We start from the raw sequence: 6,564 nt of genomic DNA on the forward strand, positions 1-6,564 counted from the left end.
GTCACTTTTGCCTGGGGGAAATGGCAGGAGGTTCCACACTAGAATTCTTCTGCTCCAGCTGCCTCCCTCTACACTCATCCCTTGTCAGCCTTCAGAGTTTGAAAATAAGACAATCCCATCAGGAGGACAACAGAGCTGTAATTGGGGGGGATTGGAAAGGGGGCTTTAGGGTCTCTGAACCCTCCTCCAGCCTCATTTTCAAACCAGCCTTCACATCCATGAGGTCTAGGAACTTGCTCTCTCTTTTTAAAAAAAAGAAAACAAAAATAAGTCAGCAAAGAAACAAACAAAGCAGAGGATCTTTTTCCCCATGACAGGCAGTTGCCAACCTCCTTGTAAGTAAATGGGTGAAGGCATACTTGCCCACTAAGGAGACTACAGGAAATGAATCACTTCTGAACAATACCAGGTAAACAGGGGGAAATTCAGCAACTGATCAGCAGTTGAAAAAAAGAGACTCTTAACAGTTTGGTGCTGAGTGTGGGTTCCCCCCCCCCATTGATCCATTTTAAAATTATTTTTAAAAAATTTCAGTAGTGATTTAATACTACAATTAGTTTAATTTTTTTTTTAAAAAAACCCTATACACTGTAAGCTTTAATGTGTTTCTAAGGCATCTGTGTTACCTCTTTTTATCTGGATCTATTTCAACTTCATTGTCAGCAGTTTTCATTCTGTGGTAAGCTACTGATTCCAAAAGAAAGGGCTTTAAAAAAAAGATTAAATAAAAATAAAATCACTATGTGCACGTATCTGATGAATGAATGCTGCTCACTGATTGGGGACACACACACACACACACACACACACACACACACACACACACACACCACACACACACCCCTCCCCCTAAGAACACTCACAAAAGACTTGTGCTTGGGTCCATCTGGAAGCCAATTGCCCCAGACAGTTGGGGAGAGGAAGCCCCTCTGCACATGCACAGAGGTGCCTTCCGTCCTAATCTCCAGTGCTCCAACCTCACCTTCAGCGCCGGAAACCCGTCCCCAGAGCTAAGCTCCTATTAAGCTCCCATTTAATTCTTACAGATCTGGGCAATCCCACTTCCTTAGGAAACAAAGTAGGTTTTGTTCACAAAGGGTTCCAAGAATGTTCTCCTTTTCCTTTCCTTTTGAAAGTCATGGGCTCTCTCTCTCCCAGACGGAGGGTTCTGCCCTAAATCCTCCAACATGTGATCCTCCCTTGCAGAAATCATGGGGTTCCTTAGGCAGCGCCACCCCATAAAACCGCCTGCCTCCTTTTCTCCTCCTCCTCCTCCTCCTTCTTTTTCCTTTTCCATTCATCGGTTCCCCCCCCCCCACCGGGCATAGCTCCTTCCCTTCCTGGCAGGCTAGAGTTGGGTGGGTAGACTGGGGGCTGAGGGGGGGGGGTGGAAAGGGAGGCAGGCAGGGAGAGCCATAAGGATCCCTTAGGTGTCCCTTTGGAATCCCAATAAGGCTGCAAGATATGTAGGGGGAGGGGCAGAAAGATGGGGGGGAGGGAGGGAGGGAGGGAAGGAGAGAAAGCATCCCCCATCTTGGGACCCAGAAATGCAACAAGGCTACGACAGCCGAACAACACGTCTTTGCCCTCATTCGAGGCGTCCATGCCCCTGGATATATATATATAGTATTTGCAATTAGTTTCTCTCTATATACTGTAGAGTAATTGCAAAAATTGTATTCCATGAAATACAAACACAGCAAATAATAACCCCCAGGGCTTGCCTTTGGAAATCGCATTTTTCCAAGGGGGGGGGGGAAAGCCCAGTTAAGGTGAAGCTAGGAGAGATGGCAGGTCGACCTAGCCCTGCGCTCAGCGTGGCGAACAAGATCTCGTTTAAATCCACATGCAATCAAGGAGATTAATCACCTTTAGAAAGAACACAATGTCTTTATGATGTGCAGCTATCAAAAGGAGGAGTGGGGGGGGGGAACCGTGCCCGAAACAGGACGTGAGGATGAAGATGCTGGCATGGACCATTCAGAGAAGGAGATGATTAACAGCCATGCTCCTGATCTAGTCGCTGGCTTTATAAAGGCAGCGATTTATTTCGCCCAGATGCTGTTCCCCTCCTGGTTTCTGTTACGAACGAGGGACTGAGGCTGTCAGGAGGCGGGCACCCTATCAGTCCTCCTCAGTGGACGAATCTGAATGAAAGGAGAGAACAAAGCCCCCGCGTCCGGGAGGATCCCCACCGCCTCCTCGCGAGGAGCCCCTCTCCTCGGAGGCACGACGGGGACAACCCCCCCCCCGTCCCGGCGTCTCTCTCAGGGCGGCACCTGAGCGTCCCCGGGCAGAGCCGCCGGCGCGCGCCCACCTGCATGCCCGTGCCATTCCCCCCCCCCCGGCAAGCGCATCAAGGGGGCACGAAGAGGGGAGGGAAGGGCAGCAGGGTTTGGTCCCGGGGCGGGGGCGGGGGGGAGGCGAGCGAGAAGGGGTTTCCTCTTTTTTGGCCATTTTCTGGGGGAAACACCGGCGCCGCCCCCGGGGGGAGAGGGCATGTCCCCCTCCCCAGCGTTGGCATGCCGTGCGAGGACCCTAGCCCTCCCCCCCCAAGAGGGGCATGAAGAGGCGATTCCAGCCAAGAGAGGGAGGGAGGGAGGGAGGGGTGGGTAGATGCCTGCGTGCAGGCATGGATGGATGCTGGCTGAGTCGCGCGCCCTCTCCATCTTTTATTCGCTCCCTTCTCTTCTTCTCCCCCCCCCCACCTCCAAAGCCGCGATGGCGGTGCCCGCCTGCCTTCCTCCGCCGGGAGGGCCGGTCTACTCGGCGGGCTACCGTCGCCCGTGCCCCGATGCCCGCCGCCGGCGGAGGGGCGAGCCGACGGCCCGGCCGAGCATCCTCCTTCCCGGGTGGGGGCGGGGAAGGCGAAGCGCGGCTCCGCGGGGCCGAAGGGCGCCCCCTCCCGCATCCCCTCCGCCTCTCCCCTGCCCCGTAGCACCCCCGACCTGCCCATCACCTGTCCCGTGTCCCCCCCCCAGATCGGAGGGGGCTCAGAAGCGCCCCCGGAAGGCATCCGGCCCGGCTAGGCAGGGCTGTGCCCTGCTGCCGCCCCTCTCCCGGTGCCAAGAGGTGCCCAAGGGTGCCCATCACCACGCTGCCCCCCTCCCCTCCTCTCCCTTCCCCCTTACCGGGTATGCCGGAGGCGAAGGCAAGAACCTCCGGGCGCGCAGTGGCCAAAATCCCGGCCAGCGAGGCGGGCAGGCGGGCGGGCGGGCGAGGAGCCGCGCGAACCTGCCAGCCAGCCAGCGCGCTGCCTCCCTTCCCTTCCCTCCCCTCCCCTCCCTCCGCAGGCGCGGAGGCACCGCCTCTCGGCCAGCCCGGATCGGGGCTGCTGGCTTCGGGCGGGCCAGGAGGAGGGGGCGGCCAAGCCCTGTCGGGGGTCGGGGGCTAGGACGGCGGAGGGGGGGTCCTAGCCCCACCTCGGCCAGCCCTGCCCAGCCCTCCCCACTCCAGACCCCAGAACCAGGGTGGGCGCTTGGTCTGCCTTCGCCTCCCGCCCAGGGTGCGTGAGGATGCTGGCCGGCCGGCCGGCCGGCCTGCCTACACGTGTGTGCGCGCGCGCGCGAGAGAGAGAGAGAGACGGACTGTCCCGCCTTGGTCCCCGTTGACCACTCCCTGCTCCGCCCCAGGGGGGCTCACCCCAGTCACCCGGGGGGGGGGCACTGCCTGGCACACTGAAGGGGCACCTGGAGAGGAGGGGTGGGTCGGGTACGTGGACTCTGAGGAGAGAGACCTTTCCGGATCACCAGCCGCCTGGGGCAGCCACACAGCCTGGCACGGAGGTGCCACACGGAGTGCAGAGTCGCCCCATGCCAGCCTCCTAAGGGGTCACAGCCAGGCAAGGGCCGAACTCTGACCCACCCGAGGCTTGCCCAAAAACTGGCTCCCTGGGCATGAACGGAGGAAGGTGCCATTTCCCTCCCCCTGGGCCGGATGAGGCCTTTTTGGATGTCACAGCCCCCTGGGGCTGGAGTGGCAGAGCTAACAAACCCCGGGGTGCCTCTGACCATGTGCAAAGAGCTTTCCTGCAAAGGGATCAACCATCACCCTTTTCATTTCTGTGGGATTAGAGGGGAAGGATTCCAGAACAGAAAAGTCTAGGATTTGCTAGTGCCACAGACATCACATGGGGGGGGGGGGGAATGCAGAGATGCCTCCCCACACCAGGGCTGGCCCCAGCATCTTTCAGAATGAGGCCATTGCCTCACCTGGGAGATGGAAGGAGGAGGAGCAGACCCTGCCTCCCTGCCCCCCCCCACGCCCCCCAAGTATTCCCTCAGAGGCTTCCAAACCATGTCTCTCTGCCCTGGCCTCAGAGGAGGATGATTTTATCTTGTTGCAAATGGGGTAGGAAGGTTCAGCTGCCCGGGGGGCAGGAGGGGGGCTGGTGACTCACTCTCAGTTTTCGTCTGAAGAGCGGTCCAAGGGGCCAAACACCTTTGGGGGCGCGATCAAGCCCCCGGGCCTTGCCTCCACAGCATCATTGCACCTGCACCGGTTGGCATCCAGAAGCGCCATGCCTCAGAACGTGTGGAGGGTGTGTGTCTGCCGAAGGTCCAAACAGCGCAGGGTGACGGTTCAAAGCCCAAGGGAGCAGCGGCCAGCAGTGCTTCTTTCCCCGAGAGCAAAAGGCCGCCTGTGGACGACGCATTGGGTAGAGCAAACCACCTTTATAGATTTTTTGCTGCTTGCAAAAATCTCCGCTGGGCAAAGCTTCATGGCTCAGTTGTGCTTCGAAGGGCGAGACAGGCAGGTGAGCGCCTCCCCACTCAGTGTCTTGCTGTGCTATGTTCAGGTAGGCCTCGTTAAGGTACAAACAAGCTCGTTAGCAGCATTTGATAAGCGCCACTGTTGTTTCCATCTCACTTCGCTCCCCAGAACCTCATTTGACCATCCTTCGGTCCGTCTCCGCACCGTGAGAGATCCCTGGAGCCGCTTTGCCAAGCCAAACAAAATGGAAGCCGGTGGATCAACATGGAGGACGGGCCGGCCCTCTCAATACTGGGCCCCACAGAAATGGATCGGGGTCAAAAGAAACCCCGGCTTCTCCCTCTCTTGATTTTTAAGTGCCGTTGAAAAGCGGGGCCTCCCTCCACCCTCAGCTGCAGTTGACCTTCCTCTAGGCTTTTTTAAATGTTCGGAATCAGGAAACCTCCAAAACCCAGTAGCTGCGAACAAATAGCCCTGCCTTTGGCTTTTCCCCGAAATGCTGACCCAGCGTGGCTGTGTTTGTTTTCTAAACAACAAGCCCGTTTCGCTAGATTTGATCCCCTGTCCCACAACAGCGAGAGGCCAGCCTGCTCGGCCCCCTGGGTTGCAGCCGCTGCCTCTTAAACGCTCCATCTCGTTTCTCCAGATCCACAGAACATTCTCTTCTGGCTGCCCTGAAGCTAAGTCGACCTTTTAAGGTGGATGCCTCTAGTTGATGATGTCTCTAAATCAGCTTGGAAAGGCCGTTTTGGACCCAAAACCGACTGTTCTAGGTGGTCGCGGGTGGGGGCAAACCAACCCAGGATTGTCATGTTCTTGGACTGCATCTCCCAGAAATCCTGGCCGGCCCAGGAAGGGGTGGAGGCTTCTGGGGACTGCAGTCCAAGAACATCTGGAGAGAACTCCTGGACTCCATCGTTCCATCCTCCTGAGCCTGCAGGGTTAGTCCCACTGTGTCTTGGAATGATGGGCACGGGGGTAAGGCCTTGTCCTGCCTTCCGCTGGCTTTATGGGACGTCCATTAGGATGCTCCACCATGCCCCTGCTCATGGCGTTGTGCTGCCGGGCCCTCGTTTTGAGCTGCTCTCCCCACCGCAGAGCGTGCACTGGCTCAGTGTTGCCGCAGAAGGAATGGGCTGAAAGGAAAACTGCTTTAAAAGAAATCCACCCCCCACAAAAGGTGCCCTGAGGGCAGACACTGCGGCTCCCCCACCTGCCCCCCCCATGGCAGGCTTTCCTCTGGATCCCACCCAAAGCTTCTGGCTTGAAGGCGAACTCTGCAAAACTCCAAGAAAGGGACAATGAGTGTGGATTCATTCCAAGGGAAAGCAGCACAGCCCCAGCGTTTCCACCGGTTCAAATCACACACGAGAAGGCCTTAAACAATCCGACTTCTGTGTTAAGATTTGTGTTTGGTTTCTCAGCTTTTTCCAGGGAGCTGAGCCTTTAGCATGGCAGTCTCTAAAATACTGTGACTCACAGAGAGCTTTAATACTTCCCTGTATCATTATTCTTTTTAGCACTGTTTTTTTTTTGGGGGGGGGGGGAAGGGGCTTGCCTACCCTCACCGACACCCACAACTGTTCAGCATTACTCAGCCAGAATCGGGGCCATCCCTCCCTCTCTCGGACTGACCTTTCAAGGAACGGCTGGGCTCTCCAACTAGGCCACCCCACCCTCGCGTTGGTTCTTCCTGAATCCCATCGACCGGGTTCCTGACTCCCTCTGCGCGGCCCGCGAGGGGCGCATAGCGCCACTCAAAACCCCAACTTGCTCATCTGCAGAGGCTAGTGTCCCTTCGCATTTTGGGTTGCTCTGAAGAGCAATCCATGAGCATTTCCCACGAGCATT

General features: G+C 57.3%; 1 protein-coding gene across 7 annotated transcripts in view; it reads right to left on the reverse strand.

Annotated features, from left to right (window-relative positions):
• The window catches only part of MACF1 (microtubule actin crosslinking factor 1), a 241,253-nt gene extending 238,084 nt beyond the window's left edge, over positions 1-3,169 (reverse strand). For 6 of the 7 annotated variants that reach the window (XM_072980349.2, XM_072980350.2, XM_072980348.2 and 3 more), the window contains exon 1: positions 3,132-3,169. The gene's annotated coding sequence lies outside the window, so the exon portion shown is untranslated. Of the gene's footprint in view, positions 1-626; positions 708-3,131 lie in introns of those variants that run through there. The other variant, XM_078379848.1, reaches the window with a different exon arrangement.
• Positions 3,170-6,564: the final 3,395 nt, after the last annotated feature.

Source organism: Pogona vitticeps, chromosome 9 (genome assembly GCF_051106095.1).
Source record: "Pogona vitticeps strain Pit_001003342236 chromosome 9, PviZW2.1, whole genome shotgun sequence".
Lineage (NCBI taxonomy): Eukaryota > Metazoa > Chordata > Lepidosauria > Squamata > Agamidae > Pogona > Pogona vitticeps.